The 23,379-nt window shown below is 46.7% G+C and overlaps 14 non-coding genes and 3 pseudogenes across 14 annotated transcripts; 5 read left to right on the forward strand and 12 right to left on the reverse strand.

Annotated features, from left to right (window-relative positions):
- Positions 1 to 2,492: 2,492 nt before the first annotated feature.
- Positions 2,493 to 2,656, reverse strand: LOC135045648 (U1 spliceosomal RNA). Its single transcript, XR_010238063.1, has one exon. It is a non-coding gene; the product is annotated as a U1 spliceosomal RNA (small nuclear RNA).
- Positions 2,657 to 3,348: 692 nt separating this feature from the next.
- On the reverse strand, positions 3,349 to 3,490 carry LOC135045597 (U1 spliceosomal RNA; annotated as a pseudogene).
- Positions 3,491 to 3,642: 152 nt separating this feature from the next.
- LOC135045628 (U1 spliceosomal RNA) lies at positions 3,643 to 3,806 on the reverse strand. The gene has a single exon (XR_010238044.1). It is a non-coding gene; the product is annotated as a U1 spliceosomal RNA (small nuclear RNA).
- A 692-nt stretch (positions 3,807 to 4,498) lies between these two features.
- On the reverse strand, positions 4,499 to 4,640 carry LOC135045682 (U1 spliceosomal RNA; annotated as a pseudogene).
- Positions 4,641 to 4,792: 152 nt separating this feature from the next.
- Positions 4,793 to 4,956, reverse strand: LOC135045639 (U1 spliceosomal RNA). Its single transcript, XR_010238054.1, has one exon. It is a non-coding gene; the product is annotated as a U1 spliceosomal RNA (small nuclear RNA).
- A 6,743-nt stretch (positions 4,957 to 11,699) lies between these two features.
- LOC135045630 (U5 spliceosomal RNA) lies at positions 11,700 to 11,815 on the reverse strand. The gene has a single exon (XR_010238046.1). It is a non-coding gene; the product is annotated as a U5 spliceosomal RNA (small nuclear RNA).
- A 275-nt stretch (positions 11,816 to 12,090) lies between these two features.
- LOC135045608 (U5 spliceosomal RNA) lies at positions 12,091 to 12,206 on the reverse strand. Its single transcript, XR_010238024.1, has one exon. It is a non-coding gene; the product is annotated as a U5 spliceosomal RNA (small nuclear RNA).
- A 274-nt stretch (positions 12,207 to 12,480) lies between these two features.
- On the reverse strand, positions 12,481 to 12,596 carry LOC135045621 (U5 spliceosomal RNA). Its single transcript, XR_010238037.1, has one exon. It is a non-coding gene; the product is annotated as a U5 spliceosomal RNA (small nuclear RNA).
- Positions 12,597 to 12,871: 275 nt separating this feature from the next.
- Positions 12,872 to 12,987, reverse strand: LOC135045623 (U5 spliceosomal RNA). Its single transcript, XR_010238039.1, has one exon. It is a non-coding gene; the product is annotated as a U5 spliceosomal RNA (small nuclear RNA).
- A 274-nt stretch (positions 12,988 to 13,261) lies between these two features.
- LOC135045612 (U5 spliceosomal RNA) lies at positions 13,262 to 13,377 on the reverse strand. The gene has a single exon (XR_010238028.1). It is a non-coding gene; the product is annotated as a U5 spliceosomal RNA (small nuclear RNA).
- A 264-nt stretch (positions 13,378 to 13,641) lies between these two features.
- LOC135045626 (U5 spliceosomal RNA) lies at positions 13,642 to 13,757 on the reverse strand. The gene has a single exon (XR_010238042.1). It is a non-coding gene; the product is annotated as a U5 spliceosomal RNA (small nuclear RNA).
- A 270-nt stretch (positions 13,758 to 14,027) lies between these two features.
- On the reverse strand, positions 14,028 to 14,143 carry LOC135045619 (U5 spliceosomal RNA). Its single transcript, XR_010238035.1, has one exon. It is a non-coding gene; the product is annotated as a U5 spliceosomal RNA (small nuclear RNA).
- A 144-nt stretch (positions 14,144 to 14,287) lies between these two features.
- LOC135045604 (U1 spliceosomal RNA) lies at positions 14,288 to 14,415 on the forward strand (annotated as a pseudogene).
- Positions 14,416 to 15,008: 593 nt separating this feature from the next.
- LOC135045641 (U1 spliceosomal RNA) lies at positions 15,009 to 15,172 on the forward strand. Its single transcript, XR_010238056.1, has one exon. It is a non-coding gene; the product is annotated as a U1 spliceosomal RNA (small nuclear RNA).
- A 152-nt stretch (positions 15,173 to 15,324) lies between these two features.
- On the forward strand, positions 15,325 to 15,487 carry LOC135045680 (U1 spliceosomal RNA). The gene has a single exon (XR_010238096.1). It is a non-coding gene; the product is annotated as a U1 spliceosomal RNA (small nuclear RNA).
- Positions 15,488 to 16,162: 675 nt separating this feature from the next.
- Positions 16,163 to 16,326, forward strand: LOC135045667 (U1 spliceosomal RNA). Its single transcript, XR_010238082.1, has one exon. It is a non-coding gene; the product is annotated as a U1 spliceosomal RNA (small nuclear RNA).
- A 152-nt stretch (positions 16,327 to 16,478) lies between these two features.
- Positions 16,479 to 16,641, forward strand: LOC135045585 (U1 spliceosomal RNA). Its single transcript, XR_010238008.1, has one exon. It is a non-coding gene; the product is annotated as a U1 spliceosomal RNA (small nuclear RNA).
- Positions 16,642 to 23,379: the final 6,738 nt, after the last annotated feature.

Consider the following 23,379-nt stretch of genomic DNA (forward strand, 5'->3'; position numbering starts at 1 on the left):
CCCCCCTTCCTTTCTCAATTGTGCCCGTCAGCAGCTATTCTAAGGTTGCTGCCAATGGGTGTGACACATTAATTTCTTCTGTGGGGTACACTGGACTCCACAAGGATTCACATTGGGGTGTAGAGTAGGATCTTGATCTGAGGCACCAACCGGCTCAAAGCTTTTGACTGTTCCCAAGATGCTCAGCGCATTCTCCTCTATAACCCCGCTTCCATGAACAGGGAGCTCAGTTTGTAGTTGGTGCCTTCAGTAGCAGGCCACTTAACAGGGGCCTGCCTCAGGCAGCCTATTCTTAGCTATTAATTTTGACAAGAAAATAAGAACTTTTTTTATGAGAATCTACAAGGGCTGCAGCAGGCTAGGTCTAATAGACATCTTTACTGCAGCTTCATCACTCCCAGCGGCGCTGTATACTCCCGTGCCCTGGTTGCTGGGTCACTGCAGCGGAGGCTCCGGTTTCTTCCTAAGGTCAGTCACACACGCACCGCCCTTCCGGATCACGAGGCCGCTGATGAAGGGGAGCGTGGCCGTAGGGGGTGGACCGTGTGCGCACTGGCGTGGACACTGATTACTGGGCAGCCGCTCCACGAGCCACCAGGTACAGTTAAGGAGCACAGGTCTGGGGTTTTTTCTCCCATATTAAACCAATTTTGTACTGCCCGCAGCGCATTGTGATAGGTAATAGGGCCTGATTCAGGTTGGATTGCAATCACAGTAAGCGATCCAACTGCAAAAATTGCTAAGAGCATACGCATGTGCCTGCATTTTCTGCGGCACCCCGCAGAGAATGCGATCGCCTCTGCCTGTCAATCGGGGCAGGGGGGGAGAGGGGGGTCAGCAACACTCCATTTCCAAGTCTGGGATGGAGCGGTGCGGGGGCAAGGCTTCAAAATGGGGTCTGCAACGGAGGAGACACAGGGGGCGTGGTCACAGCGGCTGTATGACATCACATTCAGCCGCTGTGATCACAAAAATGGTGGCGGCTTCCTGCGCGCACATACAGTCTGCACCAGCAGGAGGCTACACCATTTTTTATGATCACGCTGAACTGCAGTGCGACTGCAATTACAGATTGGTCAAGAAGGGAGGCGTCATGCTGGGTGGCCATGTCCTGTCACTGTGCAGGAGCCAGTACCGCTCACACACTAGTCCCCGGGTGCAGCCCCCAACCCCCGGGACACCCGGAGCAACAAAATGTAGATTCAGGCCACCAGGCCACGCCCCTACCTATGAAACCATGCCTCCTTTTTACCATTGCGCTGCTTATCTGCGCGCACTGCATTACAATCTCCTTCGCCACCTCTCTGGGTGTCACCAGTGATAGTGACACCTCTGCCATGCTTGTAGCAGCTGGTTCTAAGATCTACGCCTCAAGCCCTGAGTGTTTGCCCTTGTGACTTGTTGATCATCATAGCGAAGCAGATGCTTACAGAAAACTGCAGGGGCTTAGATTGAAAATAAAAAAATATATGGGTATAAGGTAGAGAGGAGCGGGTTCGGTTCTCCGAGAACCAAATTCCCCACGAACTCCACGTGGTTTACACTGGTCCGAGGCAGGCTCGGTTGTTCCCGCCTGACTCGGAAAACCTGAACAAGGGAAAATGTCATCATCCCGCTGTCGGATTCTCGCGAGATTCGGATTTCATATAAAGAGCTGCGCGTTGCCGCCATTTTTACTCGTGCATTGAAGAGGGAGCGGAGAGGACGTGGCTATGTTCTCTCAGTGGAAATCTCAATATCAGTGCTCAGTATCAGTGGTTACTTATTGCTGCTCAGTAATACTAGTAGTGTGTCTCTCCTGCTCAGTGTCAGTTCTCAGTAGTATCCTCATCAGTGCTCAGTATCACTGCTCATTGTCTTGTGCTGCATTGTGGTGCTCAGCATACTACAGTACATTACTAATAGTCCAGTGCTGCATCTTGCTGCTCAGTGTCAGTTCTAGTATCCTCATCAGTGCTCACTATCACTGCTCATTACATTGTGGTGTTCTGTATACTACAGTAACATAGTAATATAGTAACATATAGTAATATAGTTTTTGAGGTTGAAAAGAGGCAAATTGCCCATCGTGTTCAACCTGTTTTAAGTTGTGATGATTCTACATACTTGCTGAATAATGTTTTATGACTAGTTAACTACTACAACTCATGTTACCCCCGGATTAACCATGTTGATATTTTAAGTATTATAACCTTGGATAGCTTTTTCATTCAGAAATGTATCCATTCCTTTTTTAAATCCAATTACAGAGTCCGCCATTACCACCTTCCCTGGCAGGGAATTCCACATCCTGATTGCCCTAACAGTGAAGATCATAGTATCTCACCTGGCAGGTAAGTAGGAGTTGGGCTAGAGCTGTGGAGGATTGCTGCTTGGGCACCCCCTGTCAAGTGAAGGAGATCCAACTGAGGCAGCACAAGGGAACTCTCGAAAGAAGAACAAGGCTAGAGAAAGATCTGAGACAAAGAAATCTGACTTTTACCAGAGCTGACCAGAGGAAAGCACAAACACAGTCCCCCACTACCACAAATAATGCAGTCGAGTTTCCCACATTTGGGGAAATCACAGGGGTCAGCATACCCAGAATGCAATGAATGAACCTCACCCTGGGAGAACAATCTTCATGACCAAGGTATCTCCTATGCAAAATAAGTATGATTTGGGATAGGGCTGGGGAGGGCCGCTGCTCAGGCACATCTCTGTCAAGTAAAGGAGATTCAACTGAGGCAGCACAAGGGAACTCTCATCTGGGGACAACAACTGCAGGGAGAACACATATTTTCAGATGAACATGGGAGGGCAGAAGGCTGCCTAAAACTGAAGCACCCCCAAACAACGAACCAAATGCAACTACTAGTGCAAGCATTCCTGGGGGAAGGCCTGCAGCAGATGGATTTGCATATGGTGATGTCATCCAAGCAGTGGGTCAAAGTTGGCTTCAACCCTCGTCTGCATATGAAAAGAAAAAAGGGGTGTGCAGGGCATGGCGGCCTTTTGCGGCGCTTGGATGACCCCTAGTTCGCATTAAACACCTCTACCCTCCTTCGGTGTGGGGCTCATGTTGGCTATGCCCCAGCCCCTGAAGCATTCAAGCTGATTTCTTGCAGCAGCTGGGCACTGTAACAGCTCCAGAGCTGCTCTGTAAAGCAAGTAAAAGGGTGTGGGCCCTGCAGCACTACCTGTAGTTTGCATTGTGCGTTGGAAGGCACAAAGTAAGCAGATGGGAGAAGTCAGGATAGTGCACAAGGGTATAGAATGGAGGGGCTCAAGAAAAAAGAAGTGGAAACAGACAGCAAACTAGGCTGGAGAGAGACCTGAGACAAAGAGATCTGAATTATATGAGAGCCGACCAGGGGAAACACAAATTATGCAGTCAAGTTTCCCACATTTGGGGAAATCGCAGGGGCAGCACAGCCAGAGTGCAATGGGTGAGCCTTGCCGTGGGAGAAGCATCTTCATGATCATAGTATCTCACCTGGCAGGTAAGTAGGAGTTGGGCTAGAGCTGGGGAGGGTCGCTGCTCGGGCACCCCCCTGTCAAGTGAAGGAGATCCAACTGAGGCAGCACAAGGGAACTCTCGAAAGAAGAACAAGGCTAGAGGAAGATCTGAGACAAAGAAATCTGACTTTTACCAGAGCTGACCAGAGGAAAGCACAAACACAGTCCCCCACTACCACAAATAATGCAGTTGAGTTTCCCACATTTGGGGAAATCACAGGGGTCAGCATACCCAGAATGCAATGAATTAACCTAACCCTGGGAGAACAATCTTCATGACCATGGTATCTCCTATGCAAAATAAGTATGATTTGGGATAGGGCTGGGGAGGGCCGCTGCTCAGGCACATCTCTGTCAAGTAAAGGAGATTCAACTGAGGCAGCACAAGGGAACTCTCATCTGGGGACAACAACTGCAGGGAGAACACATATTTTCAGATGAACATGGGAGGGCAGAAGGCTGCCTAATACTGAAGCACCCCCAAACAACAAACCAAATGCAACAACTAGTGCAAGCATTCCTGGGGGAAGGCCTGCAGCAGATGGATTTGAATATGGTGATGTCATCCAAGCAGTGGGTCAAAGTTGGCTTCAACCCTCGTCTGCATATGAAAAGAATAAAGGGGTGTGCAGGGCATGGCGGCCTTTTGCGGCGCTTGGATGACCCCTAGTTCGCATTAAACACCTCCACCCTCCTTCGGTGTGGGGCTCATGTTGGCTATGCCCCAGCCCCTGAAGCATTCAAGCTGATTTCTTGCAGCAGCTGGGCACTGTAACAGCTCCAGAGCTGCTCTGTAAAGCAAGTAAAAGGGTGTGGGCCCTGCAGCACTACCTGTAGTTTGTATTGTGCGTTGGAAGGCACAAAGTAAGCAGACGGGAGAAGTCAGGATAGTGCACAAGGGTATAGAAGGGAGGGGCTCAAGAAAAAAGAAGTGGAAACAGACAGCAAACTAGGCTGGAGAGAGACCTGAGACAAAGAGATCTGAATTATATGAGAGCCGACCAGGGGAAACACAAATTATGCAGTCAAGTTTCCCACATTTGGGGAAATCGCAGGGGCAGCACACCCAGAGTGCAATGGGTGAGCCTTGCCCTGGGAGAAGCATCTTCATGATCATAGTATCTCACCTGGCAGGTAAGTAGGAGTTGGGCTAGAGCTGGGGAGGGTCGCTGCTCGGGCACCCCCCTGTCAAGTGAAGGAGATCCAACTGAGGCAGCACAAGGGAACTCTCGAAAGAAGAACAAGGCTAGAGGAAGATCTGAGACAACGAAATCTGACTTTTACCAGAGCTGACCAGAGGAAAGCACAAACACAGTCCCCCACTACCACAAATAATGCAGTTGAGTTTCCCACATTTGGGGAAATCACAGGGGTCAGCATACCCAGAATGCAATGAATTAACCTAACCCTGGGAGAACAATCTTCATGACCATGGTATCTCCTATGCAAAATAAGTATGATTTGGGATAGGGCTGGGGAGGGCCGCTGCTCAGGCACATCTCTGTCAAGTAAAGGAGATTCAACTGAGGCAGCACAAGGGAACTCTCATCTGGGGACAACAACTGCAGGGAGAACACATATTTTCAGATGAACATGGGAGGGCAGAAGGCTGCCTAATACTGAAGCACCCCCAAACAACAAACCAAATGCAACAACTAGTGCAAGCATTCCTGGGGGAAGGCCTGCCGCAGATGGATTTGCATATGGTGATGTCATCCAAGCAGTGGGTCAAAGTTGGTTCAAACACCTTTGCAAAGTTCTATAAGTTTGATACCCTGGCTGAGGAGGACCTCCTGTTTGCTCAATCGGTGCTGCAAAGTCATCCGCACTCTCCTGCCCGTTTGGGAGCTTTGGTATAATCCCCATGGTCCTTACGGAGTCCCCAGCATCCTCTAGGACGTAAGAGAAAATAAGATTTTAAACCTACCGGTAAATCTTTTTCTCGTAGTCCGTAGAGGATGCTGGGTGCCCGTCCCAAGTGCGGTCTACTTCTGCAAGACTTGTATATAGTTATTGCTTACATAAGGGTTATATGTTAGTTTTCATCGGTCTTGGACTGATGCTATGTTGTTTTCATACTGTTAACTGGGTAGTATATCACAAGTTATACGGTGTGATTGGTGTGGCTGGTATGAATCTTGACCTTGGATTAACAAAAATCCTTTCCTCGTACTGTCCGTCTCCTCTGGGCACAGTTTCTCTAACTGAGGTATGGAGGAGGGGCATAGAGGGAGGAGCCAGTGCACACCCAGATCTAAAGTCTTTCTTAAAGTGCCCATGTCTGCTGCGGAGCCCGTCTATCCCCCATGGTCCTTACGGAGTCCCCATCATCCTCTACGGACTACGAGAAAAAAAAATTACCGGTAGGTTTAAAATGTTATTTTTTTCTCTGCAACCCACTGCTAAATTGTGCTTCCTAGCTGTTTTTTATAAAATCACTTAATTAAATCTAACTCTGATTACGTCAGAGAAGGCCAGGTACCCTACACCATAAGAGGGGGTTTGAAATTTTGACTTGTCTACTTAAAGATCACCAAAATCTGATGACAAGGTCAATTACATCCCTGGGTGGGATTGAACCACCAACCTTTTGGTTAATAGCCCATGTAAGTGCAAGAAATCCTGAAGCACTCACTCATCATGGGAAAGTACCAATGTGTTTCTTACAAAAATTCTCCAGATTATTGACTTTTTAAAGTTTTTCTAGGAAACGTTCTAGATGAATGCTTATTAGCCTTTGTCAGTATTGACTTTCGCAAGGTGTCTCTGTGGCGCAATCGGTTAGCATGTTTGGCTATTAACCAAAAGGTTGGTGGTTCAATCCCACCCAGGGATGTAATTGACCTTGTAATCAGATTTTGGTGATCTTTAAGTAGACAAGTCAAAATTTCAAAAACCCCCCTTATGGTGTAGGGTACCTGGCCTTCTCTGATGTAATCAGAGTTAGATTTGATTAAGTGATTTTATAAAAAAACAGCTAGGAAGCACAATTTAGCAGTGAGTTGCAGAGAAAAAAAATTATGCTGGCAGAAAAGTCCAATTGAGTGATTAAACAGCTCTTAATTTTCTGATTTTATGTTTATGCTAACAAATTTGCTCTCTGAAAAGTGTCCACAAAGCCAAGTCTCTGATTAACACCTTTGTAGGAATGGTTTTTCACCTATTACTGAATTAAACTTGCTTCATTGGAAAGGCATCAAAGATGCATCCTCATTTCAATGTCTACTGAAATAATACAGGTTGACACCAGGAAACGTCACTGCATCCTTGCTGCTTCCTCATGGGGAAGTATGTTTAATGTGAAAACAAGGTGATATCTAATCAGCACACAGGTAAGGAATTAAGAAAATCTTTCTTTATGGGTGAAGATGTTTCTCACAAATTGTTGTCCCAATGCATCATTGAAATTCAAGATGGAAGATGATTTTCATATATCACTTGTACATTTTGCATTGCTCTTCTGGTGACAATGTAGTTTGTTTTTGTCAATTACCATTTCAGTAATAGGGTAAAGAAAATTAAGTGGATTTTTTAAAGAAAACAATGCTGTCAATATACTATTAAAACAAATTAAAATGATAAAAGTTATTGTACTTTAAGTAAAAATAAAAGTGCCAAAATATCAATCCCAGTTTTTGATTACTTTAATTATAAAAAAAAAAATGCACATAGCAGAGGATAGTTTCGATCAATCGACCTCTGGGTTATGGGCCCAGCATGCTTCCATTGCACTACTCTGCTGCTCATGGAAGTGTCAGAGATCCTGAAGACTAAATTGATTAAAGGCCTTAAAGTACTGGACTATAAGGAAAGACTTACTAGGCTGATTATTTATACACTAGAAAAGAGGTGCCTAAGAGGAGATATTATTAATATCTTCAAATATGTAAAGATACATAACAAAGAGTTATCAGAGGAATTATTTATTAAAAGAACACGTGGTCACTCGCTGCGACTGGAGGAAAGTTCAGAACGCAATGGAGGAAAGGTTTCTTCACTGTTAGGGCAATCAGGATGTGGAATTCCCTGCCAGGGAAGGTGGTAATGGCGGACTCTGTAATTGGATTTAAAAAAGGAATGGATACATTTCTGAATGAAAAAGCTATCCAAGGTTATAATACTTAAAATATCAACATGGTTAATCCGGGGGTAACATGAGTTATAGTAGCTAACTAGTCATAAAACATTATTCAGCAAGTATGTAGAATCATCACAACTTAAAACAGGTTGAACACGATGGGCAATTTGCCTCTATTCAACCTCAAAAACTATGTTACTATATTACTATGTTATTGTAGTATACAGAACACCACAATGCAATGAGCAGTGATAGTGAGCACTGATGAGGATACTAGAACTGACACTGAGCAGCAAGATGCAGCACTGGACTATTAGTAATGTACTGTATTATGCTGAGCAACACAATGCAGCACAAGACAATGAACAGTGATACTGAGCACTGATGAGGATACTACTGAGAACTGACACTGAGCAGGAGAGACACACTACTAGTATTACTGAGCAGCAATAAGTAACCACTGATACTGAGCACTGATATTGAGATTTCCACTGAGAGAACATAGCCACGTCCTCTCCGCTCTCTCTTCAATGCACGAGTAAAAATGGCAGCAACGCGCAGCTCTTTATATGGAATCCGAATCTCGCGAGAATCCGACAGCGGGATGATGACATTTTCCCTTGTTCAGGTTTTCCGAGTCAGGCGGGAACAACCGAGCCTGCCTCGGACCAGTGTAAACCACGTGGAGTTCGTGGGGAATTCGGTTCTCGGAGAACCGAACCCGCTCCTCTCTACCTTATACCCTATCAATTTTTTTATTTTCAATCTAAGCCCCTGCAGTTTTCTGTAAGCATCTGCTTCGCTATGATGATCAACAAGTCACAAGGGCAAACACTCAGGGTTTGAGGCGTAGATCTTAGGACCAGCTGCTACAAGCATGGCAGAGGTGTCACTATCACTGGTGACACCCAGAGAGGTGGCGAGGGAGATTGTAATGCAGTGCGCGCAGATAAGCAGTGCAATGGTAAAAAGGAGGCATGGTTTCATAGGTAGGGGCGTGGCCTGGTGGCCTGAATCTACATTTTGTTGCTCCGGGTGTCCCGGGGGTTGGGGGCTGCACCCGGGGACTAGTGTGTGAGCGGTGCTGGCTCCTGCAAAGTGACAGGGCATGGCCACCCAGCATGACGCCTCCCTTCTTGACCATGCTGTAATTGCAGTCGCACTGCAGTTCAGCGTGATCATAAAAAATGGTGTAGGCTCCTGCTGGTGCAGACTGTATGTGCGCGCAGGAAGCCGCCACCATTTTTGTGATCACAGCGGCTGAATGTGATGTCATACAGTCGCTGTGACCACGCCCCCTGTGTCTCCTCCGTTGCAGACCCCATTTTGAAGCCTTGCCCCCGCACCGCTCCATCCCTGACTTGGAAATGGAGTGTTGCTGACCCACCTCTCCCCCCCTTCCCCGCCCCGATTGACAGGCAGAGGCGATCACATTCTCTGCGGGGTGCCGCAGAAAATGCAGGCACATGCGTATGCTCTTAGCAATTTTTGCAGTTGGATCGCTTATTGTGATTGCAATCCAACCTGAATCAGGCCCTATTACCTATCACAATGCGCTGCGGGCAGTACAAAATTGGGTTAATATAGGAGAAAAACCCCCAGACCTGTGCTCCTTAACTGTACCTGGTGGCTAGTGGAGCGGCTGCCCAGTAATCAGTGTCCACCGCAGTGCGCACACGGCCCACCCCCTACGGCCTCGCTCCCCTTCAGCAGCGGCCTCGTGATCCGGAAGGGTGGTGTGTGTGTGACTGACCTTAGGATGAAACCGGAGCCTCCGCTGCAGTGACCCAGCAACCAGGGCACGGGAGTATACAGCGCCGCTGGGAGTGATGAAGCTGCAGTAAAGATGTCTATTAGACCTAGCCTGCTGCAGCCCTTGTAGATTCTCATAAAACAAGTTCTTCTTTTCTTGTCAAAATTAATAGCTAAGAATAGGCTGCCTGAGGCAGGCCCCTGTTAATTGGCCTGCTACTGAAGGCACCAACTACAAACTGAGCTCCCTGTTCATGGAAGCGGGGTTATAGAGGAGAATGCACTGAGCTTCTTGGGAACAGTCAAAAGCTTTGAGCCGGTTGGTGCCTCAGATCAAGATCCTACTCTACACCCCAATGTGAATCCTTGTGGAGTCCAGTGTACCCCACAGAAGAAATTAATGTGTCACACCCATTGGCAGCAACCTTAGAATAGCTGCTGACGGGCACAATTGAGAAAGGAAGGGGGGGGGGACATTTGAATCCAGCACATAGATGCAATTCAAATATGTAATTCGTACCTTCCTATTTTAAAATATAATGGATGAACCTCACCCTGTGAGAACAATCTTCATGATCAAGAGATCTCATATGCAAAATAAATATGAGTTGGGATAGGGCTGGGGAGGGCTGCTCGGGCAGCACCTCCCCCGTCAAGTTAAGGAGATTCAACTGAGGAAGCACAAGGGAACTCTCGTCTGGGGACAACAACTGCAGGGAGACCACATCTTTTCAGATGAACATTGGAGGGCGGAAGGCTGCCTAATACTGAAGCGCCATATGCAACAACTAGTACAAGCATTCCTGGGGGAAGGTCTGCAGCAGACGGATTTGCATACGGTGATGTTATCCAAGCAGTGGGCCAAAGTTGACTGGAACCCTCATCTGCATATGAAAAGAGAAAAGGGGCATGCAGGGCATGGCGGCCTTTTGCAGTGCTTGGATGACCCCTAGTTCACATTAAACACCCCCACCCTCCTTTGGTGTGGGGCTCATGTTGGCCATGCCCCATCCCCTGAAGCATTCAAGCTGATTTCTTGCAGCAGCTGGGCACTGTAACAGCTCCAGAGCTGTTCTGTAAGGCAAGTAAAAGGGTGTGGGCCCTGCAGCACCACCTGTAGTTCGCATTGTGCGTTGGAAGGCACAAAGTAAGCAGACGGGAGGAGAAGTCAGGATAGTGCGCAAGGGCATTCTTTTCTCTTAGTCCGTAGAGGATGCTGGGGTCACATTAAGAACCATGGGGTATAGACGGGATCCGCAAGAGACATGGGCACTTTAAGACTTTCAAAGGGTGTGAACTGGCTCCTCCCTCTATGCCCCTCCTCCAGACTCCAGTTATAGGAACTGTGCCCAGGGAGACGGACATTTCGAGGAAAGGATTTATTGTTAAACTAAGGTGAGCATCTTACCAGCTCACACCTTAAACATGCCGCAGAACGTGGCATTCAACAGAACACAAGCCAACGGCATGAACAATTGCAGCAAAAAGCTGACCAGAACCATAACACAACATGTGTATAACCACAAGTAATAACTGCAGACACAGTATGGACTGGGACGGGTGCCCAGCATCCTCTACAGACTAAGAGAAAAGGATTTACCGGTAGGTATTAAAATCCTATTTTCTCATACGACCTAGAGGATGCTGGGGTCACATTAAGAACCATGGGGTTATACCAAAGCTCTTGAACGGGTGGGAGAGTGCGTACGACTCTGCAGCACCGAATGACCCAACTTAAGGTTATCATCAGCCAAGGTATCAAACTTGTAAAACTTAGCAAAAGTGTTTACTAAATAGCTGCTCGGCAAAGTTGCAATGCCGAGACTCCCCGACCAGCTGCCAAGGATGAACCCACCTTTCTAGTAGAATGGGTCTTCACCTACTTCAGTAACGGCAATCCTGCCGTGGAACGAGCATGCTGAATCTTACCACAGATCCAGCGCATAATGGTCTGCATGGAAGCAGGACACCAAATCCTGTTGGGAGCATACAGGACAAACAGAGCCTCTGTTTTCCTAATCTGAACCGTTCTGGTGACATACATTTTCAAAGTTCTGACCACAGCCAGAGACTTTGACTCAACGAAGGTGTCAGTGGCCAAAGGCACCATGTGGAAAGATGAACCACCTTCGGCAGAAATTGTTGACGTGTCCTCAATTCTGCTCTATCTTCATGAAAGATCAAATAAAGGCTCTTGTGATACTGCATGGTTTGTACTGTTTTCCATGTGCTCCCAGACCTTTAAGCAAGTAGCATGGTCAAGAAAGTTCTGTTTGAAAAGAAACAACATTTACTGTCATTGTTATGCAAATAAACTTACATTAAAGCTAACAAGAAAGCACACTCGTTCTGTCTTTAAACTGATAAAAGAAACCCCAATAATATGGGGCATGCAAAAATTGAGATAAAACTCAGTTTTGCTCCTCTCCACGGAAATCTTTAATAAAAGGCGAAATATTTGTTAGTTCTGAAGAGAAACCAGAGCATGACCAAGATTCCACCTGTCGCCTGAGTGCCATGCCAGCAGTTCTCATTCAGCTGAAAGTGAGCACCCAATTTGAATGAAAGAAAGCAGATTTCTCACCAGGCTTCCCCTTGCTATAAACATGGTTTGTACTCTTTTCCATGTGCTCCCAGATCTTTCAAGCAATTAGTGTGGTCAAGAAAGTTCTGTTTGAAAAGAAACAAACATTTACTGTCATTTCTATGCAAATGAGCTTACATTAAAGCACACTCGTTCTATCTTTAAACCGATAAAATAAAACCCCAATAAGATGGGGCATGCAAAAATTGAGATAAAACTCAGTTTTGCTCCTCTCCACGGAAATCTTTAGTAAAAGGCGAAAGATTTGTTCGTTCTGAAGAGAAACCAGAACATGACCAAGATTCCACCTGTCGCCTGAGTGCCATGCCAGCAGTCCTCATTCAGCTCAAAGTGAGCACCCAATTTGAAAGAAAGAAAGCAGATTTCTCACCAGGCTTCCCCTTGCTATAAACATGGTTTGTACTCTTTTCCATGTGCTCCCAGATCTTTCAAGCAATTAGTATAGTCAAGAAAGTTCTGTTTGAAAAGAAACAAACATTTACTGTCATTTCTATGCAAATGAGCTTACATTAAAGCACACTCGTTCTATCTTTAAACCGATAAAAGAAACCCCAATAAGACGGAGCATGCAAAAATTGAGATAAAACTCAGTTTTGCTCCTCTCCACGGAAATCTTTAGTAAAAGGCGAAAGATCTGTTCGTTTTGAAGAGAAACCAGAGCATGACCAAGATTCCACCTGTCGCCTGAGTGCCATGCCAGCAATCCTCATTCAGCTCAAAGTGAGCACCCAATTTGAAAGAAAGAAAGCAGATTTCTCACCAGGCTTCCCCTTGCTATAAACATGGTTTGTACTCTTTTCCATGTGCTCCCAGATCTTTCAAGCAATTAGTGTGGTCAAGAAAGTTCTGTTTGAAAAGAAACAAACATTTACTGTCATTTCTATGCAAATGAGCTTACATTAAAGCACACTCGTTCTATCTTTAAACCGATAAAATAAAATCCCAATAAGATGGGGCATGCAAAAATTGAGATAAAACTCAGTTTTGCTCCTCTCCACGGAAATCTTTAGTAAAAGGCGAAAGATTTGTTCGTTCTGAAAAGAAACCAGAACATGACCAAGATTCCACCTGTCGCCTGAGTGCCATGCCAGCAGTCCTCATTCAGCTCAAAGTGAGCACCCAATTTGAAAGAAAGAAAGCAGATTTCTCACCAGGCTTCCCCTTGCTATAAACATGGTTTGTACTCTTTTCCATGTGCTCCCAGATCTTTCAAGCATTTAGTATAGTCAAGAAAGTTCTGTTTGAAAAGAAACAAACATTTACTGTCATTTCTATGCAAATGAGCTTACATTAAAGCACACTCGTTCTATCTTTAAACCGATAAAAGAAACCCCAATAAGACGGAGCATGCAAAAATTGAGATAAAACTCAGTTTTGCTCCTCTCCACGGAAATCTTTAGTAAAAGGCGAAAGATCTGTTCGTTTTGAAGAGAAACCAGAGTATGACTAAGATTCCACCTGTCGCCTGAGTGCCATGCCAGCAGTCCTCATTCAGCGCAAAGTGAGCACCCAATTTGAAAGAAAGAAAGCAGATTTCTCACCAGGCTTCCCCTTGCTATAAGCATGGTTTGTACTCTTTTCCATGTGCTCCCAGATCTTTCAAGCAATTAGAATGGTCAAGAAAGTTCTGCTTGAAAAGAAACAGACATTTATAGTCATTGTTATGCAAATAAACTTACATTAAAGCTAACAAGAAACTGATAAAAGAAACCCCAATAATATGGGGCATGCAAAAATTGAGATAAAACTCAGTTTTGCTCCTCTCCACAGAAATCTTTAATAAAAGGCGAAAGATTTGTTCGTTCTGAAGAGAAACCAGAGCATGACCAAGATTCCACCTGTCGCCTAAATGCTGTGCCAGCAGTCCTCATTCAGATCAAAGTGAGCGCCCAACTTGAAAGTAAGCAGATTTCTCACCTGGCTTCTCCTTGCTATAAGCATGGTTTGTACTGTATTCCATGTGCTCCCAGATCTTTCAAGCAAGTAGCATGGTCAAGAAAGTTCTGTTTGAAAAGAAACAAACATTTACTGTCATTTCTATGCAAATGAGCTTACATTAAAGCACACTCATTCTATCTTTAAACCGATAAAAGAAACCCCAAAAAGATGGGGCATGCAAAAATTGAGATAAAACTCGGTTTTGCTCCTCTCCACGGAAATCTTTAATAAAAGGCGAAAGATTTGTTCGTTCTGAAGAGAAACCAGAGCATGACCAAGATTTTTATCTGAAAATATGTGTTCTCCCTGCAGTTGTTGTCCCCAGATGAGAGTTCCCTTGTGCTGCCTCAGTTGAATCTCCTTTACTTGACAGAGATGTGCCTGAGCAGCGGCCCTCCCCAGCCCTATCCCAAATCATACTTATTTTGCATAGGAGATACCATGGTCATGAAGATTGTTCTCCCAGGGTGAGGTTCATTCATTGCATTCTGGGTATGCTGACCCCTGTGATTTTCCCAAATGTGGGAAACTCGCTTTTATACCCTTGTGCACTATCCTGACTTCTCCTCCTGTCTGCTTACTTTGTGCCTTCCAATGCACAATGCAAACTACAGGTAGTGCTGCAGGGCCCACACCCTTTTACTTGCCTTACAGAGCAGCTCTGGAGCTGATACAGTGCCAAGCTGCTGCAAGAAATCAGCTTGAATGCTTCAGGGGATGGGGCATGGCCAACATGAGCCCCACACCGAAGGAGGGTGGGGGTGTTTAATGCGAACTAAGGGTCATCCAAGCGCCGCAAAAGGCCGCCATGCCCTGCATACCCCTTTTCTCTTTTCATATGCAGATGAGGGTTCCAGCCAACTTTGGCCCACTGCTTGGATGACATCACCGTATGCAAATCCGTCTTCTGCAGAACTTCCCCCAGGAATGCTTGCACTAGTTGTTGCATTTGGTTTGTTGTTTGGGGGTGCTTCAGTATTAGGCAGCCTTCTGCCCTCCCATGTTCATCTGAAAATATGTGTTCTCCCTGCAGTTGTTGTCCCCAGATGAGAGTTCCCTTGTGCTGCCTCAGTTGAATCTCCTTTACTTGACAGAGATGTGCATGAGCTGCGGCCCTCCCCAGCCCTATCCCAAATCATACTTATTTTGCATAGGAGATACCATGGTCATGAAGATTGTTCTCCCAGGGTGAGGTTCATTCATTGCATTTTGGGTATGCTGACCCCTGTGATTTACCCAAATGTGGGAAGCTCGACTGCATTATTTGTGGTAGTGGGGGACTGTGTTTGTGCTTTCCTCTGGTCAGCTCTGTTAAAACTCAGATTTCTTTGTCTCAGATTTTCCTCTAGCCTTGTTCTTCTTTCGAGAGTTCCCTTGTGCTGCCTCAGGTGGATCTCCTTCACTTGACAGGGGGGTGCCCGAGCAGCGACCCTCCCCAGCTCTAGCCCAACTCCTACTTACCTGCCAGGTGAGATACTATGATCAGGAAGGTGCTTCTCCCAGGGCAAGGCTCACCCATTGCACTCTGGGTGTGCTGCTCCTACGATTTCCCCAAATGTGGGACACTTGACTGCATAATTTGTGTTTCCTCTGGTCGGCTCTCGTATAATTCAGATCTCTTTGTCTCAGGTCTTTCTCCAGCCTAGTTTGCTGTCTGTTTCCACTTCTTTTATCTTGAGCCCCTCCCTTCTATACCCTTGTGCACTATCCTGACTTCTCCTCCCGTCTGCTTACTTTGTGCCTTCCAATGCACAATGCAAACTACAGGTAGTGCTGCAGGGCCCACACAATCTTTTACTTGCCTTAAAGAGCAGCTCTGGAGCTGTTACAGTGCCCAGCTGCTGCAAGAAATCAGCTTGAATGCTTCAGGGGATGGGGCATGGCCAACATGAGCCCCACACCAAAGGTGGGTGGGGGTGTTTAATGCGAACTAGGGGTAATCCAAGCACCGCAAAAGGCCGCCATGCCCTGCACGCCCCTTTTCTCTTTTCATATGCAGATGAGGGTTGAAGCCAACTTTGACCCACTGCTTGGATGACATCACCATATGCAAATCCATCTGCTGCAGGCCTTGCCCCAGGAATGCTTGTACTAGTTGTTGCATTTGGTTTGTTGTTTGGGGGTGCTTCAGTATTAGGCAGCCTTCTGCCCTCCCATGTTCATCTGAAAATATGTGTTCTCCCTGCAGTTGTTGTCCCCAGATGAGAGTTCCCTTGTGCTGCCTCAGTTGAATCTCCTTTACTTGACAGAGATGTGCCTGAGCAGCGGCCCTCCCAGCCCTATCCCAAATCATACTTATTTTGCATAGGAGACACCATGGTCATGAAGATTGTTCACCCAGGGTGAGGTTCATTCATTGCATTCTGGGTATGCTGACCCCTGTGATTTCCCCAAATGTGGGAAACTCGCCTGCATTTTTTGTGGTAGTGGGGGACTGTGTTTGTGTTTTCCTCTGGTCAGCTCTGGTAAAAGTCAGATTTCTTTGTCTCATATATTCCTCTAGCCTTGTTCTTCTTTCGAGAGTTCCCTTGTGCTGCCTCAGTTGGATCTCCTTCACTTGACAGGGGGGTGCCCGAGCAGTGACCCTCCCCAGCTCTAGCCCAACTCCTACTTACCTGCCAGGTGAGATACTATGATCATGAAGGTGCTTCTCCCAGGGCAAGGCTCACCCATTGCACTCTGGGTGTGCTGCTCCTGTGATTTCCCCAAATGTGGGAAACTTGATTGCATAATTTGTGTTTCCCCTGGTCGGCTCTCGTATAATTCAGATCTCTTTGTCTCAGGTCTCTCTCCAGCCTAGTTTGCTGTCTGTTTCCACTTCTCTTTTCTGGAGCCACTCCCTTCTATGCCCTTGCGCACTATCCTGACTTCTCCCGTCTGCTTACTTTGTGCCTTCCAACGCACAATGCGAACTACAGGTAGTGCTGCAGGGCCCACACCCTTTTAGTTGCCTTACAGAGCAGCTCTGGAGCTGTTACAGTGCCCAGCTGCTGCAAGAAATCAGCTTGAATGCTTCAGGGGCTGGGGCATAGCCAACATGAGCCCCACACCAAAGGAGGGTGGGGGTGTTTAATGCGAACTAGGGGTCATCCAAGCACCGCAAAAGGCCGCCATGCCCTGCATGCCCCTTTTCTCTTTTCATATGCAGATGAGGGTTCCAGCCAACTTTGGCCCACTGCTTGGATGACATCACCGTATGCAAATCCGTCTGCTGCAGACCTTCCCCCAGGAATGCTTGTACTAGTTGTTGCATATGGTTTGATATTTGATGGTGCTTCAGTATTAGGCAGCCTTCCGCCCTCCCATGTTCATCTGAAAAGATGTGGTCTCCCTGCAGTTGTTGTCCCCAGACGAGAGTTCCCTTGTGCTTCCTCAGTTGAATCTCCTTAACTTGATGGGGGAGGGGCTGCCCGAGCAGCCACCCTCCCCAGCCCTATCCCAACTCATACTTATTTTGCATATGAGATCTCTTGATCATGAAGATTGTTCTCACAGGGTGAAGTTCATCCATTATATTTTAAAATAGGAAGGTACAAATTACATATTTGAATTGCATCTATGTGCTGGATTCAAATGTCCCCCCCCCTTCCTTTCTCAATTGTGCCCATCAGCAGCTATTCTAAGGTTGCTGCCAATGGGTGTGACACATTAATTTCTTCTGTGGGGTACACAGGACTCCACAAGGATTCACATTGGGGTGTAGAGTAGGATCTTGATCTGAGGCACCAACCGACTCAAAGCTTTTGACTGTTCCCAAGATGCTCAGCGCATCCTCCTCTATAACCCCGCTTCCATGAACAGGGAGCTCAGTTTGTAGTTGGTGCCTTCAGTAGCAGGCCACTTAACAGGGGCCTGCCTCAGGAAGCCAATTCTTAGCTATTCATTTTGACAAGAAAAGAAGAACTTGTTTTATGAGAATCTACAAGGGCTGCAGCAGGCTAGGTCTAATAGACATCTTTACTGCAGCTTCATCACTCCCAGCGGCGCTGTATACTCCCGTGCCCTGGTTGCTGGGTCACTGCAGCGGAGGCTCCGGTTTCTTCCTAAGGTCAGTCACACACACACCGCCCTTCCGGATCACGAGGCCGCTGATGAAGGGGAGCGTGGCCGTAGGGGGTGGACCGTGTGCGCACTGGCGTGGACACTGATTACTGGGCAGCCGCTCCACTAGCCACCAGGTACAGTTAAGGAGCACAGGTCTGGGGGTTTTTCTCCTATATTAAACCAATTTTGTACTGCCCGCAGCGCATTGTGATAGGTAATAGGGCCTGATTCAGGTTGGATTGCAATCACAATAAGTGATCCAACTGCAAAAATTGCTAAGAGCATACGCATGTGCCTGCATTTTCTGCGGCACCCCGCAGAGAATGCGATCGCCTCTGCCTGTCAATCGGGGCAGGGGGGGAGAGGGGGGTCAGCAACACTCCATTTCCAAGTCAGGGATGGAGCGGTGCGGGGGCAAGGCTTCAAAATGGGGTCTGCAATGGAGGAGACACAGGGGGCGTGGTCACAGCAGCTGTATGACATCACATTCAGCCGCTGTGATCACAAAAATGGTGGCGGCTTCCTGCGCGCACATACAGTCTGCACCAGCAGGAGGCTACACCATTTTTTATGATCACGCTGAACTGCAGTGCAACTGCAATTACAGCATGGTCAAGAAGGGAGGCGTCATGCTGGGTGGCCATAAGAGATGAGCGGGTTCGGTTCCTCGGAATCCGAACCCGCCCGAACTTCACCCTTTTTTGCTCGGGTCCGAGCAGACTCGGATCCTCTCGCCTTGCTCGGTTAACCCGAGCGCGCCCGAACGTCATCATCCCGCTGTCGGATTCTCACGAGACTTGGATTCTATATAAGGAGCCGCGCGTCGCCGCCATTTTCACACGTGCATTGAGATTGATAGGGAGAGGACGTGGCTGGCGTCCTCTCCGTTTAGATTAGAAGATAGAGACGAGTGACATTTGATTTACTACTAATTTGGGGAGCAGTTGAACTTGTCAGGAGTACTCAGTAGTGCAGAGTTTTGCTGATAGTGACCACCAGTTTTATTATTTATAATCCGTTCTCTGCCTGAAAAAAACGATACACATACCATATCTGTGCTCAGCCTCAGTGTGCTGCATGATATATCATCTATGTATATCTGACTGTGCTGAGTGCTCACTGCTCACACAGCTTAATTGTGGGGGAGACTGGGGAGCAGTTATAGCAGGAGTACAGTGCACACTTTTGCTGCCAGTGTGACCACCAGTATATTGTCTGCCTGAAAAAGTTAAACACTCCTGTGGTGTTTTTTTTTTATTCTATAAATGCATTCTGCTGACAGTGTCCAGCAGGTCCGTCATACATATATTATATAAATATTTACCTGCAGTAGTGTTATATTTTTTTTTTCATCTTTATCATCTCTATATTAGCAGACGCAGTACGGTAGTCCACGGCTGTGGCTATCTCTGTGTCGTCAGTGCTCGTCCATAATTGTATACCTACCTACCTGTGGTGGTTTTTTTTTTTCTATCTTCTTCATACTAGTAGTTTAGGAGTCTACTGACAGTGTCCACCAGGTCCATCATTATATTATATACCTACAGTAGTAATATATTTATTATATTATCTATACTAGCAGACGCAGTACGGTAGTCCACGGCTGTGGCTATCTCTGTGTCGTCAGTGCTCGTCCATAATTGTATACCTACCTACCTGTGGTGGGGTTTTTTTTTTATCTTCTTCATACTAGTAGTTTAGCAGTCTGCTGACAGTGTCCACCAGGTCCGTCATTATATTATATACCTACAGTAGTAATATATTTATTATATTATCTATACTAGCAGATGCAGTACGGTAGTCCACGGCTGTACCTACCTCTGTGTCGTCAGTGCTCGTCCATAATTGTATACCTACCTGTGGTGGGGTTTTTTTTTCTATCTTCTTCATACTAGTAGTTTAGGAGTCTGCTGACAGTGTCCACCAGGTCCGTCATTATATTATATACCTACAGTAGTAATATATTTAGTATATTATCTATACTAGCAGACGCAGTACGGTAGTCCACGGCTGTACCTACCTCTGTGTCGTCACTCGTCCATAATTGTATACCTAACTGTGGTGGTTTTTTTTTTCTATCTTCTTCATACTAGTAGTTTAGCAGTCTGCTGACAGTGTCCACCAGGTCCGTCATTATATTATATATACCTACAGTAGTTATATATATATTTTTTTATATCATTAATTATCATCTCTATACTAGCAGACGCAGTACGGTAGGCCACGGCTGTGGCTATCTCTGTGTCGTCAGTGCTCGTCCATAATTGTATACCTACCTACCTGTGGTGGAAGTTTTTTTCTATCTTCTTCATACTAGTAGTTTAGCAGTCTGCTGACAGTGTCCACCAGGTCCGTCATTATATTATATATACCTACAGTAGTTATATATATATATTTTTTTATATCATTAATTATCATCTCTATACTAGCAGACGCAGTACGGTAGTCCACGGCTGTAGCTACCTCTGTGTCGTCAGTCACTCGTCATCCATAAGTATACTAGTATCCATCCATCTCCATTGTTTACCTGAGGTGCCTTTTAGTTGTGCCTATTAAAATATGGAGAACAAAAATGTTGAGGTTCCAAAAATAGGGAAAGATCAAGATCCACTTCCACCTCGTGCTGAAGCTGCTGCCACTAGTCATGGCCGAGACGATGAAATTCCATCAACGTCGTCTGCCAAGGCCGATGCCCAATGTCATAGTACAGAGCATGTAAAATCCAAAACACAAAAGATCAGTAAAAAAATGACTCAAAAATCTAAATAAAAATCGTCGGAGGAGAAGCGTAAACTTGCCAATATGCCATTTACCACACGGAGTGGCAAGGAACGGCTGAGGCCCTGGCCTATCTTCATGGCTAGTGGTTCAGCTTCACATGAGGATGGAAGCACTCAGCCTCTCGCTAGAAAAATGAAAAGACTTAAGCTGGCAAAAGCACAGCAAAGAACTGTGCGTTCTTCAAAATCACAAATCCACAAGGAGAGTCCAATTGTGTCGGTTGCGATGCCTGACCTTCCCAACACTGGACGTGAAGAGCATGCACCTTCCACCATTTGCACGCCCCCTGCAAGTGCTGGAAGGAGCACCCGCAGTCCAGTTCCTGATAGTCAGATTGAAGATGTCAGTGTTGAAGTACACCAGGATGAGGAGAATATGGGTGTTGCTGGCGCTGGGGAGGAAATTGACAAGGAGGATTCTGATGGTGAGGTGGTTTGTTTAAGTCAGGCACCCGGCGAGACACCTGTTGTCCGTGGGAGGAATATGGCCATTGACATGCCTGGTGAAAATACCAAAAAAATCAGCTCTTCGGTGTGGAAGTATTTCAACAGAAATGCGGACAACAGGTGTCAAGCCGTGTGTTGCCTTTGTCAAGCTGTAATAAGTAGGGGTAAGGACGTTAACCACCTCGGAACATCCTCCCTTATACGTCACCTGCAGCGCATTCATCATAAGTCAGTGACAAGTTCAAAAACTTTGGGCGACAGCGGAAGCAGTCCACTGACCAGTAAATCCCTTCCTCTTGTAACCAAGCTCACGCAAACCACCCCACCAACTCCCTCAGTGTCAATTTCCTCCTTCCCCAGGAATGCCAATAGTCCTGCAGGCCATGTCACTGGCAATTCTGACGAGTTCTCTCCTGCCTGGGATTCCTCCGATGCATCCTTGAGTGTAACGCCTACTGCTGCTGGCGCTGCTGTTGTTGCTGCTGGGAGTCGATGGTCATCCCAGAGGGGAAGTCGTAAGACCACTTTTACTACTTCCACCAAGCAATTGACTGTCCAACAGTCCTTTGCGAGGAAGATGAAATATCACAGCAGTCATCCTGCTGCAAAGCGGATAACTGAGGCCTTGGCATCCTGGGCAGTGAGAAACGTGGTTCCGGTATCCATCATTACTTCAGAGCCAACTATAGACTTGATTGAGGTACTGTGTCCCCGGTACCAAATACTATCTAGGTTCCATTTCTCTAGGCAGGCGATACCGAAAATGTACACAGACCTCAGAAAAAGACTCACCAGTGTCCTAAAAAATGCAGTTGTACCCAATGTCCACTTAACCACGGACATGTGGACAAGTGGAGCAGGGCAGACTCAGGACTATATGACTGTGACAGCCCACTGGGTAGATGTATTGACTCCCGCCGCAAGAACAGCAGCGGCGGCACCAGTAGCAGCATCTCGCAAACGCCAACTCTTTCCTAGGCAGGCTACGCTTTGTATCACCGCTTTCCAGAATACGCACACAGATGAAAACCTCTTACGGCAACTGAGGAAGATCATCACAGAATGGCTTACCCCAATTGGACTCTCCTGTGGATTTGTGGCATCGGACAACGCCAGCAATATTGTGCGTGCATTATATCTGGGCAAATTCCAGCACGTCCCATGTTTTGCACATACCTTGAATTTGGTGGTGCAGAATTATTTAAAAAACGACAGGGGCGTGCAAGAGATGCTGTCGGTGGCCACAAGAATTGCGGGACACTTTCGGCGTACAGGCACCACGTACAGAAGACTGGAGCAACACCAAAAACGCCTGAACCTGCCCTGCCATCATCTGAAGCAAGAAGTGGAAACGAGGTGGAATTCAACCCTCTATATGCTTCAGAGGATGGAGGAGCAGCAAAAGGCCATTCAAGCCTATACATCTGACCACGATATAGGAGGTGGAATGCACCTGTCTCAAGCGCAGTGGAGAATGATTTCAACGTTGTGCAAGGTTCTGCAACCTTTTGAACTTGCCACACGTGATATCAGTTCAGACACTGCCAGCCTGAGTCAGGTCATTCCCGTCATCAGGCTTTTGCAGAAGAAGCTGGAGACATTGAAGGAGGAGCTAAGACAGAGCGATTCCGCTAGGCATGTGGGACTTGTGGATGGAGCCCTTCATTCGCTTAACCAGGATTCACGGGTGGTCAATCTGTTGAAATCAGAGCACTACATTTTGGCCACCGTGCTCGATCCTAGATTTAAAACCTACGTTGTATCTCTCTTTCCGGCAGACACAAGTCTGCAGGGGTTCAAAGACCTGCTGGTGAGAAAATTATCAAGTCAAGCGGAACTTGATCGGTCAACAGCTCCTCCTTCACAGTCTCCCGCAATTGGGGGTGCGAGGAAAAGGCTCAGAATTCCGAGCCCACCCGCTGGCGGTGATGCAGGGCAGTCTGGAGCGACTGCTGATGCTGACATCTGGTCCGGACTGAAGGACCTGCCAACGATTACGGACATGTCGTCTACTGTCACTGCATATGATTCTCTCACCATTGAAAGAATGGTGGAGGATTATATGAGTGACCGCATCCAAGTAGGCACGTCAGACAGTCCGTACGTATACTGGCAGGAAAAAGAGGCAATTTGGAGGCCCTTGCACAAACTGGCTTTATTCTACCTAAGTTGCCCTCCCACAAGTGTGTACTCCGAAAGAGTGTTTAGTGCCGCCGCTCACCTTGTCAGCAATCGGC

The sequence above is a fragment of the Pseudophryne corroboree genome, unplaced genomic scaffold (assembly GCF_028390025.1).
Source record: "Pseudophryne corroboree isolate aPseCor3 unplaced genomic scaffold, aPseCor3.hap2 scaffold_911, whole genome shotgun sequence".
In the NCBI taxonomy this organism is placed as follows: Eukaryota; Metazoa; Chordata; class Amphibia; order Anura; family Myobatrachidae; genus Pseudophryne; species Pseudophryne corroboree.